We start from the raw sequence: 14,917 nt of genomic DNA on the forward strand, positions 1-14,917 counted from the left end.
CAAGATCGCGGGTTTGATCCCGGCCGAGGGCGGTAGTAATGTGGGGGAGGTAAACATTGCATACAGCACCGTATGTCGGAGATTTCCGGCGCACGTCGTGACGATGCCCACTTGAGTGCGGCCAACAACGGCAAGCTACCTCGACACCCCCCCCCCCGCCCCCCGGCGCACGTCAAAAGAACCCCAGGTGGTGCTAATTATCCGCAGTCCTACCTTGCGGCACGTGCAACATGTCGCCACACTGCGCAGACAAACCTTACGTGCAACATCACAGTACCATTACCATTCCTCCACTGGACTTGGAGCTGTGCTTAAACAAACCGCCAGTGACGGCACAAACCACCCTGTCGCGTACCATTTGCGCAAATTCCTGAAGCATGAATAGAATTAGGCAGTTACTGAATTGGAATAAAAGAGTAAAAACCGGGATTAGTGTACCCAAAAGGGGAAAAAGTGGGAGGACGATACTTAGGGTGCCTGACGTTTCGCCCTTCGATCTCCTTGCTATAGACACCATTGGTGGCCTTGCTGGTTACCGATCATCTAGGAAATTCATTCATTTAGTCGTCGACCACGCTACTCTGTACGCTTGGGCTATCCCGCACAGAAAGGAAGAAAGACAGTGACTCATACGTTTCTTGTCTTCGCGACGTCTTCACCGTATAGGCAAGCCACGGAAGCTCCTCTCCGACCGTGCGCCTGCCTTCACGGGAAATAAGTTCAAACGATTCCTCAAGAACCACGATGTGCACAAACTGTTCACATCCTCTCAACATCCTCAGTGCAACGGTTTGAATGAACGCACCAGTCAAACCCTCATCACCCGCCTTTAGTGTAAAATCCACGCAAAACCTCGTACACCCCGGCCTCAGCTGCACTCTAAGAAAAAAAGGAGTAAAACGGGGAGTAATTGTAGCTTCTACTCCCCTAGTGTGCCCCCCAATTACTCCCCATTTTAGTCCCCTAACCCAACATTTAGTCCCTACATTTACTCCCCAGGACTGCAAATTATCGCTAAACTTCGCGAATGGTCTCCTGAATGCAACAGTCTACGTAAATATGTGCCCTTGGTCAATTTGAACGACATAAGGCTGTATAGCTCGGACAACGTACCAATTTTCCAGCCACACAGAGTAAGAAACAGTTAGCGCGTCTTCCTTCGCAAATTGTGCCCTAGTATGGCGCAAGATTTTATATCACTCGATATATCACGGTTGACGGTTTGCTTCAAAGTATTTCCATGCATGCGCACCAATTATGTACCTGGGACTCTTACAGCAACGCGTGAAATGCGGTCTTCACTCTGTGACATTCATTTACTCCCGTGCATTTACTCCCGAAAGGGACTATTTTTTGTGGCAATGCAAGTACTCCCCAAAAGTAGTAGAAGTACTCCTTTTTTTTCTGAGAGTGTGCTTGAAGTCATTAATGAGTACAACCGCACACCCCACGACGTCACCGGATTTGCCCCGGATATCGCTTGTTTGGACTTCCTCCCTATTCACCACCTCTTTCTCGCCCCTTGCCACCACTCGACGAAGCTCGTCACGCTGCAGTGGAAAACTCTTTGGCCTACCACGCCACGAACAAAGTCTTATATGACAAGCGTTTTGTCCTAATCGAATTCACTCCGGGAGGCTCTGTTCTGTATGAGACCCCCTGGTAGGCAAACCGTGGCAAGCTTGCCGCCCCCATGGAGGGCCCTTACACTATTCTCCGGAAAACTTCCCCAGTCCACTATGAGATTAACCGGCCTGTGCAAGCTCTTGGAAGATGCACTAATATTGTCCACATCAGCAAGCTCCGCCATTTTCTTCCACCCCTGGACGCCAACTTTGGAGGGGGGACGGGGTGACGAGAGTGCCGCGCGGGAAAACGATGACAATAAAGTTAGTTGTGTTCTTTTAGATTTTTAAAATTAGAAGACATAATTTTCCAGGCCACAACCAATGGTGATGTATTCTACGGCAGGGGGCCAAAGTTGTGGGACACAGCTGATCCTAATTAGCTGTTGTCTTAACTAACTTTTACTAATTAACTTTTTAATTAATAAAGATAGAGGGATGCCGTAAATGTAACATTGATTCAATTCGTTCCCCTGATGTCATTGCCGTTTTCAGAATTTCGATGCGCCTTCTAGAAGTTCGGTAATTCTGCTCTAAAGTATCGTATTTTGATCTTTATTTTGTTGACTGACGGCCCGCTCCAACAGCGCGTTCACCTCACTCTTTGATAGGAGCAAGGAACCGCGACAACAGTGCCCCAAGTGTCCGCGAAGTGCTTTATTTGCGCAAACGAGATAAATCAGATAACACATCACTCATTTTTACCAAACTTATCTGTGTACGATGAAAGATGAAAGTCACTGAAAAGGTTAGCCAGCTGTAGGACTCGAATCCACATCTTCTGGGTCACATGTTCATTGTTATCTGTGTGCCCCGAGACGGGCTGTGACGGGCGGATTGTGCGCTTGCTTATCCTGCCTTGACGTCCAGCGTGCTTCTGCTGGCGATAAGCCACCGTGGAATTACTCCATCGGTATGAATTCTGCACGATTAATTTATCTTCAATTCCCGCCGTGTTCCCAACCGCCACACATTGCCCCATGCAGACAAAGTCCTAGTTTGGAAGGTTTAATCTAGCTGTCTTTCCTGTTCTCCCCAAACAGTAAACATCCTTCACTTAGAGAAGGTGTTCGAAGTGTCCACCCTCTTCTGCGATGCACAATTGGCATCTCATGACCAGCTATTCGGCCGCATATTGGAGTTGTCGTGGGGTGATAGAGTCACATGCAGCTCTAATTTTTCCCTGAAGGGCGTCTGGAGACGTTGGGTCCGTGTCGTAGACATCCTTTAGGTATCCCCAAAAGAAGAAGTCCAAAGGGTTCAGATCGGGAGATCTTGGTGGCCAACTGATGTTGCTCCCGCGTCCAATCCACCTCTCTGGGAAAACAGCATCCAACCATTCCCTAGCAGTGACAGCGGCGTGTGGAGGAACACCATCATGCTGGAAGTACATTTCTTTGTACTCGCTTAACGGTATGTCACAAATAAACTCGTCGACGACGCCTTGGAGTATTTCGGCTTTGTAACGGTTACCCGTAAGTGTCCCGTCGAAGAAATAAGGCCCAACAACTGTCCCGTTGAAAATACCGGCCCAGACGTTGAATGACCACTTCTTCTAGAAGCGGCACTTCCACAACCACCGCGGGTTCTTGACAGCCCAATAGTGCGCATTGTGGAGGATTACCTGGCCGTCGCGAGCGAAATTGGCTTCATCGCTGAACATTACTTTCAACGGGAAACCTTCGTCCTCATCTGCCATATTGAGCAACCAGTTGGATAATTCCACTCTTTTTTCCATGTCACCAGGCTGTAGATCTTGGTGGAGGCTGACGTGGAAGGGGTGGAACATGTTCCCATGCAGGACTCTCCACACACTGCTTTTGGAGACGCCGCTTTCCCGGGCAATACCACGTGTACTTGCGTGGGGATTCTGTGTGGCGTAAGTAATTATGGCATCCGCGGCGTCGTTTGTGACCGAAGACCGCCTGCTGCGTTTTTTTTCTGAAACTGGCCTGTCTCTCGCAGACGTCTGTAGTACTTGCGCACCGTGCATGCGGTTGGTGCGGTCTCAGACTGGCGCAGCCTGTGGTAAACTCTCGTAGCTTCCCTAAAGTTTCCATGGGCCTCGCCAAGTGCCAAGATCATATCTGTGAGCTGCTCATTCGAATACACGGCTGGGGGCTGCGCCATGACCACAGCCGCAGGTTCGGGAGTCGTCTGTCAAAAACGTTCACTCCTTCTACCAATACGAAAGAGGCGCATGCGATTTGCTCTCAGAAAATAACAGACATTAAGGGTACATTTATGCTGCAGCATCGCTGCTGGCACATGGCACATCGCTGTTTGGCGATGACGAAACAAACACATGTATCTCTGTGGGCGCGTTCATGCTGCAGCATCGCTGCTTGCCAAAGATGCACGCCATGATCATCGCCACAACAATGCTGCCAAACATGTTTGAACATGCCCGGGGACTACCTGACTTCTGGCGATGACAGGTCAAACACAGAGCTTTCTGTTGGTGCATTTACCCTGCAGCCTGGCTGCTCGCTTATCCTCGCCGCTGCTTGCCGCTCTGCTCGCTGCACCTAGGAATGTAAACATGTTTGTCTTCCTGGTATCATTGATGACTGGCGTCTTGAAATCCGACCTGCGATTGGTTGTGATGAAGTCGGTTTCCTCCTTCCCACTTTTCCTCGTTTCCATCCTTCCACAGTGAACGCTGCTAGGCGACTGATATAGCGAAAGCGAGCAGCATCTTGAGCAATCTGCAGGGTAAACGCACCCTAGCGGTTATGCGAGCAGCGATGTGCTTGAAGCTGCAGCGAGCAGCGATGCTGCAGCATAAATGTACCCTAAGAGTATATCAGCCAAGCTGTAACCTTCGCTACTTTAAAAACTTGATCAATGCGATATAACAAGCGAACACCGCGCAATCAGGCTTCACCAAAGACCCGGCAACCCGTTATCACAATGACAAGGGAAACCCGTCCGTATGCCTGGAGGTTTCTCCCCAGCTTTGCTTGGTATCTGTTCTATTTATCCCTTCTTTCTTTTCTTTTTCTTTTTTTTATGTTGATTAATGTGTTGTCTCATGGCTGCATTGGTCTTGTGAACCAGCGGAAGTGAGATGCAAAAATATCCCTGTGTACTGTAAAACTTTCACCGTGTACTTGTACTGTGCAATGTTATTACACCTTTATTTTTTCCTTCTTTCTTTCTTCTTGTCCTGCTCATGAGGTCTCATCAGCCATGCATGTCCTCATGTAAGTATCTTGCTTGTGCTTGTATCTGGTGCTTGCTCTCTCGACAATGTATAATAATAATTGGGGGGTTTACGTCGCGAGACAACTGAGTTGACAATATATAATTTCGGCAAATAGGTTCATCAGGAATCTGCCGCTAGAGTTGTCATTCATGCCTATAATTCTACGTACGTACCTACAGTGTGTATACGATACCATGGCGTTGCCAAATACAACTCGTTCACACGATTATAATGCCCTTAAAACCAGCGGCATGCCCGAGTGGGCTAAGGCGTCCGCTTGTTGGTGGTAACCAAGGTCGTGCTGAAGACTGGGAGGTAGTGGGTTCGAATCCTACCTCCGGCTGTGCTGTCTGAGGTTTTCCCTGGGTTTTCCGAAGACTTTCCAGACGAATGTCGGCACAGTTCCCCCTGAAGTCGGCCCAGGACGCATACTAATCCCCCTGTCCCCCACTCCTTCCTGCTGTCCTCTCTCCGTCCGTCCACATCTGTACGCCGCTCATAGCCACTGCCGCTTCGCGGCGCTAACACCCAATCAAAAAAATAATAATAATCAGCGGATAATAATCTGGAGCGTCAAACGCCTGCAATTGAAGTGTTGCAATTAAGCAAGCAATTGACTTACTTTATCGAAGATAAGTAACTACAATTCCAACAAATATATGTTGCGTATGTAGGCGTACCACAGCTCGGTTGACAATACGTGAGGTCCATATGGTGCTCTTCGCCAGTTAGCCGCAGGCCGGCAACGCGGCAGCATAATTGCACGAATCCTAAGTGCACAGGTGGTAGCAACAACGTGTTTTGGCATTGGCAAACCGTCCCACAAATAAAAAAAAAAAAACACTGCAATCTATAAGCCTATACGTCGATCGAGCAGACGCTCCCTGCCACCATCGTCTGTCTACATTCCCGTATGCTCCGTAGAAGGAGGGATATGTCTTGAAGAACACTGATATCAGCTACGTCAGTGGTATAAACCGCCTAAACCACTGCTGTCATAAAAATGGCGGCCCCCATGTCTGTTTTGGGATGGTTAATTTAAGATTATTTAATGGGGCCATTTTCTGGAAATGAAGGGTGCTTTCAGTCACAGTTCGATATGGGCTTCCAGAATATCGTTACAGTTTCAAAAAGTCAAGGTACCCACGGAGCTGATCTTTAAGATATGTGGAACCCAGTAACACTAAATTTTGAAAACAAGGCTTCATGCTCTGTTACTACAGCCAATAGGAACTGCCAATACCGGCACCGTCTGTGCTATCAGGGTGTGTGTGTTTTTTCGAAGCTTTGAGACAAATGTCGCCGCAGTTTCCTGTGAAGTCGCCCCAAGACACGTGACCCCCCCCCCCCGCCCCACCCGTCGGAGTAACATGCCGCCACACCGGCAGGCAGATCGCTCGGCAATAACACATCACCGACAAACCAATCGGAAATTATTTTATGAACACCACTCGTATTACAGCGCAGTTATCATTATTAGGTACTTCAAACAGTGCCACCCCCAAGCAGCACAATGTACTGAAAGTCGAGTGCAACAGGGGTGGACGGGTAAGTGAAAGAACTTGAACAGACTCGTGAAACTAAAGAACATTGATAAGACACATACCGTCCACCCCTATTGCACTCGACTTTCAGTACATTGTACTGCTTGGGCCTAATAACCCTTCTTTCTGCTACTTTGGCAAGTTCATGCATTCCGTTACCACAGCCTAGTGCATCGTGCCCAGGGGTCCGATCGCGAACTGCACATAGCAAAGTAAGCAAACGTTATCGCTAATTAGAGAGTTTTAGGAAACCGTTGATAACGTGGCTTGCGTCGAACCGTATAAACCGGAACCAATCAGTGGATAAGATTCTGAGTCATATGCGACTGCGATTGGCTCCGATAGGCACGATAACCTTACCAACGGTGTGCTAAAACTGCCTATTATTCGAAATTACCGCGCCGTTACGCCACGGGACGTCAACGAAACGTTATGAGCTCCGCCCTCCCATAGCGCGTGATATTTGGCAGGAGCAGGAGATAGCAGGCCCGTAGGTTCGCGTTACGCGGTAACGCAAATGGTTGACTTCGGCAGTTTCGGTGACTTCGGCAAGAGTATGCTTAGAGGCTCTTGGAATGAGGCGGCAGCGAGTATTCCGCTCACCCGAGCATGCCTTTGCGTGCGTGAGTACAATTTTCCGACTTATTTCGATTTCCTAAGGACGCCGTACTGCAATGTGCGACGAATATCGACTCCAGCGAAGTCGTGGCCACCTTGTGGCTATTCGGGAAAGCAATGAGAGCAGGCCCAAGAGCCAATCCAGCTCCCCCTTGTGTTCCAGCTGTGGCGAGGTGGCCGACATTCCTCATTGTCTTCTGCACTGCCAGCAGCACATTCCCCAACGGCAAGCCGTCCATCGCCGTCTAACACAGCTGGGCTGCAACACAATGTCCATGGCCACCCTCCTTGGTCCCGTCCCTCGGCCTACTCAGTCGGCCGTCATCACAGCCCTGCTCCGCTTCTTTAAAGACTCGGGCCGTGCGTCTGCCTTCTGACTGGACTTTCTTTCGTACCTGTACTGCACTGTTTTTAATTCTTCTTTTTTTTCCTTTCGTTTCTTTCCTCTTCTGTCGTTTTGTTTATTTTGTGTTTCTTTTTTGGAATAGCAAGCTTGCAATAGCCTGGCTGACATTTCCTTTCTTCCTCTTTTCTTTCACTCTATTAAACATACCCCCCCCCCCCCACCAAGAGCGCGCCCGTGCATGGGAAGCGGTTTATGTTACTCTTGTTTTTGGACAGATTTTAGAAAACGAAGAATGTGTCGTTCGAAAAGAGTTCTGTTGCACTCCTAGCTGCTTCGCAGCAAGGTGCACGAGAATAGCCCGCGACTTCCTGTCATCGCTTTCCTGATGAAAAAGAACAGAACTCGACTCCCGCGTGTTGACCATAATCTCTCTTCTTCAGTTGTGGTTTAAGGAGCGAGACAAGCATGGTCATTAAGCGACGTCACAGCGGTCGGTCTGTGGATTAATTTTGCCCACGCGAGGGTTCTTTAACGTGCACTGTAATCTCAGCACACGGCGCAGCGGATTTAATGTCCCCTGCGGAAGGAGTCTATCTTTGCCGCAGACTGAGTATGTATATACATTAAATTATTGCACTAAGGAATGCCACAAGAAGCTGGTCTTTTGTTTACACCTGGTAATACAGAACAATGAACCGAGTGTGTAAAGCAACTGTTCTGAGGCTGGAACACAGACAAACACAACACAAGCCTCCCTTTGTGGCCTCTCTGTCTGGTTTTTTCAACGACTGACGTATTTCTAAGGATCTGGCATTTCTTTGCCATGCTGACACGTACGCATTTTCAGATCCAATGCAAAGTAAATAATATCACAGTGCGAACGCAGCATAGACAAGAATTCACCATGTTCTGTGAGGTTCAAATGCGAAGAAAGCTGTTGTCTGGTACCCAACGCATATATAAAAAAAAATTACTCGCAAAAATAAAAATACCACGCTACGTTGTACGTGAACAACACCAAGAGCAATCCAGAAAAAGAGTATACTTCAATCTTTAACAGAACATCTCGTTTTCAGCCCTCAGATGTATATTCGTCGCGCAACATTTTTTTTGTGTTAGCGCCGCGAAGCAACTGTGGCTATGAGCGGCGTGCATATGTGGACAGATGGAGCGAGGACAGCAGGAAGGAGAGGGGGACAGGGTGGTTAGTATGCGTCCTGGGGCGACTTTAGGGGGAACTGAGCCGCCATTCGTCTGGAAAGTCTTCGGAAAACCCAGGGGAAAACCTCAGACAGCACAGCCAGTGGTAGGATTCGAACCCACCACCTCCCAGTCTTCAACACGACCTTGGCTACCACCAACGAGTGGGACGCCTTAAAGGTACTGTAAAGCAGCAGGCATACAATTTTGTATTGTTGGCTCAGCCTGGGTGCTCAGTACACAAACGCCACAAATTTCGTTCAAATCCACCCCATAGTTTTTTTAGAAAATTAAGTTTCAATATTACGGGCAACTCTGTGTCTAAGACCCGACACGAACTCCGCAGTTCCCACCATGTAGGGCAGCTGACATAAACATGCAAATAACAATGGAGCGTACAGCGACATCTGTGGACCGCTACCATCACCACGCCGGCTTGCCGGACGTGGTGCGTTTTTGCGTAGGTGGCTTTCATGGTGATTCTGCTGGCAGGTTGTTACTCATTTACACGACGTACCAATGTTCTTGCATTTTGAGAGACAGCAACTACCTCTTTTGAACAAACTTTTAAAAGAAAGTTCATGAAGCCGGCTCCTTAGCCTATGACTTAGCCGATAGAGGGCTGGGGACATGTGACACTGTTGTTCGACGAATAGGCGATTGTTTCCCACCAGGCGTCCCACCGCGTCCTTTCACCGCAATTTCGGAAGTGATTAAAAATATTTAGAATTCTCTGTCGCACATAAAATTTCCACTGTGGGTTTGTTTCGGCATAAGCTTTTATAAGCTTTCAAATGCCGCTGCCAATATTAACAGCTTGCTTGCTGCTTTACAGTACCTTTAACCCGCTCGGCCATGCAGCTGGTAGCGCAGCATATGGCATGTTAAGAAATTGTACATAGTGTTACGGTAAGGCAAGGTATCATACAGTTCTGCAAACGTCACTGGATTATAGCTAACGTGATATGACGAGTATTTCTTGTCATCACCACACCAAGCAAAGAAGTGTGCTCTTCAGCTCATGCAAATGCTCATCTGAACATTAACTTGTGTATGGCAATTTCCATTGATTACTTGCGTCTCAAAGTTTAGAAAATGTCTGTCTAGCTTCTGGAGACATTACACGTCTAACGGAGCTTTTGTTCCCTTGCAACACTCGCATGTAAATACTACGGGACAATCTAAGAAACAACCCAAAAATGGCAGCTGCTTGCTAACTACAACTCCTCATTCTATACAACATATGCTATATGAACCCTCTCAAGGAGCTTTTTGCGTTTCCTGCATTCCCAATGCCCCCCCCCCCCTTTCTTCATTCGACTCCTGACGTTTGTAAACGAAATTTGACGACGAAAAGTTCCTGTCTACTTCACTGAGTTAAACCGCACAGTATTAGATGACCTGCAGACAAAATTAATTCCGCTTTTATGAAGCAGCCCAACGTGTGCGTATTCCAAACTGAAACAGGGTCCCCACGATGAACATCATGCGCCCGACACCACAGTCCTTACGCTCGTGTTGCTCGGGAGGCTTGTTTTCGTCCTCCATCTTGGAAGTTCGGTGCGCCACCTGTATAGTTCATTGGAGTCGCCAATAGAGGCACTCTAAGCCGGAGAACTGCGAGGCGGACAGGTGTGTCAGTGAAGGCGAAGGTACGATGATTGAACTTTTTACTGCAGCATGTATCATCCTGCTCAGAACATATTAAACACTAAACATACATGCAAGCACATTCATATCCGTCATCTACATCGAGTTTCGTTGAAAATAACAGTGGAGAAATAGCAATGCCCATAGGACTTTTGGGATATTATAAAATAAATAAATAACAGCAATGAGTACTCTGAGTGAACGGAGAAAAAAAATTTAGATCCTATCCTGTTGCTTGCTCTTAATCATGTGTTAAGGGGACTGTCAGACTAAATAAAAGGCTGCGCTATGGCTTTTCAGGTCCTCATGGTGCACTATGTAACAGTTTAGCTACCAAAGAAGCTCACGACAAGACAAGACAAGACAAGATAAGATGCTTGCTGCTCAAGACAAGATGCTGCTGGAGCAAGAGCTCACTATAGCCATCGCGCAGTCTTCTGTTAATGACTGCATAAGAAGTATAATGGCCATACGTAAGGTGCCCCTGTCATGCTACTGCAGCTTTCCACAATCCACTGAAGACGAGGCCCACGTAACAAGAGGCTTCTCCTCGGTATCATGGCTCCCAGTGCGCATTAGTGCTATTGACTGCTCGTTTTGACTCTTTCATTTTGACTGACATCTCAAAATAATATAAACAGCCTATTTCTCCAACACAAATGCACCATCAGATTGATAGCAGGCGTATATTTCCAATGTCAGGCTGCAGACATATATATGAACCTTTATATTATTAAAACACACAACTATCTTCTATCTTCTAAAGTCTTATCTCGCTGCGGTGACACAAAGCAATATTTTACCCTCATCGTTACTTCGTCTACAACATCATACTACACTGAAAACACTACAAGCACTGCACTGGAAAGTTCACGTAGTTCATGTACAAACTACATTAATCAATCTCTAGCCTACAATATGTCAGTGCTTGTTAATGAGTACATAAAAACGGGACTATACAATCAATAACATTTCTCGGGTTTCTCTGTGAGCCATGTGTGTCACTAAAGGTTTGAATATTTTTGTTCGTTTGTCTTTATGTTTCCTGAAACAATTATGCTCACGTTATTACTTAGCTTTGTTCATGTTTATCATATGTACTGTCATAGAGTAATTTTCTTTGTCTCTATGCACAGCTTGTGTGACATACTTGTTTGGAATCGACAGCTTGCGGTTTATCCGGCCTGGAATCTCCAGGCGTTGCAATATTGTTTGTTCCGACTAATAAACACGCACTGGGTAGCACGCCGTACGTGTTTATTAATCGGAACAAACATTCTTGCAACGCCTAGAGATTCCAGGCCGGATAAACGGCAAGTAGTCGATTCCAGACAAGTATGTCCCAAGCTGTACAGATTTATTTTGCATATATCATTGTCAGCATCAGTTGAACAGAGTACCCATGGTGGGACTTGCCCTTGCCGCCTCCAGTATTATGTACCACCATAATGCAAATGGAGATGAACCGAATTCAATAATTCCTCCCACTGCTTAAACCTACAGGGAGTTGTGTACGTGAAGAGGAAACGGTACCACTCCCTGAATGTGCAAGTGAGAAGTGTCTGTGTCGTTCTCTCATGGCATGTTGTTAAGGACATCCATCCATGTTTTCACACGGCACAAGTAAAATTATACGTGTCATATTAGAACTGTCATGGAAATGTGGGGGGCCTGTTCAATTGGTAACTTAAAGGGGACACAGAAGGTCATCATTCTCATGGTGTTCCAGATTATTTATTTATTTGAGAGTGGGAAAAGGAAATGGGGATAACATATAAGGTACTTGGAAGAAGAGAAATCATGACATATTCCTTCAAGTGTGGGGGCAATTCTGTTCACTCTAAATGATTTAGGAATTTCAGCATTGGTTCTTCTCAACCTCCCATTATTTTATACAGGAGCAGATCAAAGGAGTCTACATTGGATTATTCAGACGAATGCAGACGATTGAACAAAACTGAAAGAAAACTTATCAGAATTTCATGCGTTTTTGAGTTGTTCTCGTTCACACTGTTGCTACATTTATTATCGTTGGAGACTTTCAAGTCAATGTATGCATTGTTTTAGTACAAGGGTATGGAGCAGGTGATTGTTGCACTGTTGGAAAGTTTGCGTGCTTTGCGTCGTATTTATGCCGTCGTATACACGCCACATTTCTTGCACGGACACACCACATTTCGCAGATGCCAAAAACGTCACGTATATCCTGATTAAACCTCTTACATTCGGAGTCTTCGTTACAACACCTGATCGCGCAACCACAGCAACGGCGGAAGATCACCTGTGAACCCCATCGGCAGTCGGATAGATTGGTTCTGAGTGGCAGGCGCGGCACACATATGGTAACATAAAATCATCACAATATGCGCCACCGACACCAGCACGGCAAACTACATACACTGCGGGGACGAGTACAGCTGTGCAGCACCGATACTGAGGTTACTGTTTGCTGATGCCGGCGATCGTCGTACCCGCTGTCGTCCCAAGGGCGGTCTGATGGTGCTGCAGCGTACGCAGTCCGTCATTACATGTTTACATTAGCAATCTGGGTCAGAGAAAGACTGACGGGGTCTCACGCAACTATTCCGTGGACGTCTGTAATCTTCTAAGCCTTTTCGAAGCGACAATTTGATGCGCTGCTATTTTGGTTGACGTAGAGCATAAACAAACACATCGGTTCGCTGCGGCGTTTATTCTCGTAACTAGCCGCGTCGCTGGCGATTGGCGGAGTGGCGTTATGGACAGCGGTCGCTACCGAGAAACATAGCAAGCGTTACGGTAACGTGAGTTATGAGCAGCGCACATCTGCATGAAGTGCGTTTGTTGAGGCGTCCAACGTAGAAAGCGATTTCAAGCCAAGTAACACGCTCGGATCGCGCACGACGCGCCCGAAACCCAACGCGATTCCGGGCCCTATGCGTTGACGCGATATCCCGAAGCGTGTGCGACCGTCATGCTTAGTTCCGGAAACGACTTCGTCGTCGGACGCCTTCACGTACGCACTTCATGCAGATGTCCCTTCTTCAGGTTTGAATAACTAGCTAAGTAAATTTTCTCTGAAAAATATTCGTGATTAGCAATCTCCACGTCAAGGAGAACCCACAGTATGTTGCAGTGTAGGGTAAGGTGGGGCAAGATGAGACACGGGGCAAGGTGCGACATTTCTTGCTCGACGTCGCCTGTCTCAGAGACTCGTTGCTCCATGCGCTTGAAACTTTACTAGGTGGCTCTGCATGTCCGCTTTATTGCACGTTAGAATTGTCCGAATTGGTGTTTGCGTTGAAGAGAAAAAAAAATCGGTTACTTCTGCCTGGAATGTAAAGACCCGCAAAATAAGGCGCGTTTTTCTGTAGTCCTTTTTCTTGACAGCTGTGCAGCAGCATTTCGCAGGCTGATTCTGTTAATGTAAGTACACATCATATTTCTTTATTCATTAATCTAGATTTATGCAAAATATGGGCACTCTTGGTTACCCGGTGTTTAACTGAAAAATTAGTGCATCCAATGATATGCACGGGGCAAGACGCGACAACTTAATGTAATTTAAATTTAATGTAATTTAGAAACTGATAAGTCAACTATCAGGTGGCTTTACTCTTGTTCCTCAGAGATTCCTTTTTTTGAATATTGCCTAGGATTTTCCAGCAAATTTTCCTGTTTCCTAGCATATTTCCAGCAAAGCAGAAGCGCACTCAAAACCGAGCGACCAGCGGTGCCTTCTTTGCAAAGGACGGCGGAGGGAAATAGCACCGGGTTCTGTGTAGGCTCATGTGGGCGGTGAGCTCAATGGGGCTGTGTAGGTGCTTGGATTGCAAAAACTAATTTGTATAGCTTTCATTACCACGGCGGTTCTCGTCTTGCCCCGAGCGTTGGGGAAGATGAAACAATCTGCATTTTTGAATTTCTTGTTCTGTGTAACGTCCGTTCTGATTTACAGATCAGAACGGAATCTCTGAGAATGTGCCTATGGCTAGTTTTTTTTTTCTTTTTGAAAAACACGAAACATAAAAACTCCATATTCAATTGCAAATTTCTGTCTCGTCTTGCCCCACCTTCCCCTATACAGAAGACAGCAAAATTGTATCAAACTCCTGATCGCTGTCGTTCGTATGCATTCGTCTGGCTGGCCTTTGATATCCTAGAGCACAATGGTGTTGTCGCGTGTTCGTCAAACCTGCCGACTCCGTGATGTGATGTGATAAAAAAAAGACAGAAAAGCATGTCCATCGCAATATATATATATATATATATATATATATATAATGCAGGAAAAAAGCCATTAAAGAAACATGTAAATGCTACTAGGCGTGTTTGAAACTCAGTTTCAAAAGTTTCAAACACGTCTAGTAGCATTTACTCGTTTCTTTAATGGCTTTTTTTCCTGCATTATAATTCACTGGCTTGCACTGTGGCATTGAGGAGTGCTCAGTCACCCTCCCAGGTGTATATCGCTCGCTGAGTGACCCCTGGTTTGCCAATTCCGAACGATGCGCAGCTACCCAGAGCTGACGAGCCGCAAACACGGCGAAACACGTGTCCTCTGGTGCTGTCGCATCGTTCCATGAGTATATATATATATATATATATATATCTTGAAAAGTTGGAGTTGGATCGGACGGCTACGTAATTATAGTTGAAATAAATGGGAGACAGAAGACGAAAGTAGGGGAAGTAACAAAAAAGGGGTTTATTAAAACTTAAAAATCATAAAAGTTAGGGAAGATGT

At 46.6% G+C, this 14,917-nt stretch overlaps 1 protein-coding gene across 1 annotated transcript in view; it reads right to left on the reverse strand.

Annotated features, from left to right (window-relative positions):
* LOC135378282 (atrial natriuretic peptide receptor 2-like) overlaps window positions 1-14,917 on the reverse strand; it is a 765,968-nt gene that overhangs the window by 522,855 nt on the left and 228,196 nt on the right. The gene's annotated exons all lie outside the window — the stretch shown is intronic.

This window comes from Ornithodoros turicata, chromosome 1 (genome assembly GCF_037126465.1).
Source record: "Ornithodoros turicata isolate Travis chromosome 1, ASM3712646v1, whole genome shotgun sequence".
NCBI lineage: Eukaryota > Metazoa > Arthropoda > Arachnida > Ixodida > Argasidae > Ornithodoros > Ornithodoros turicata.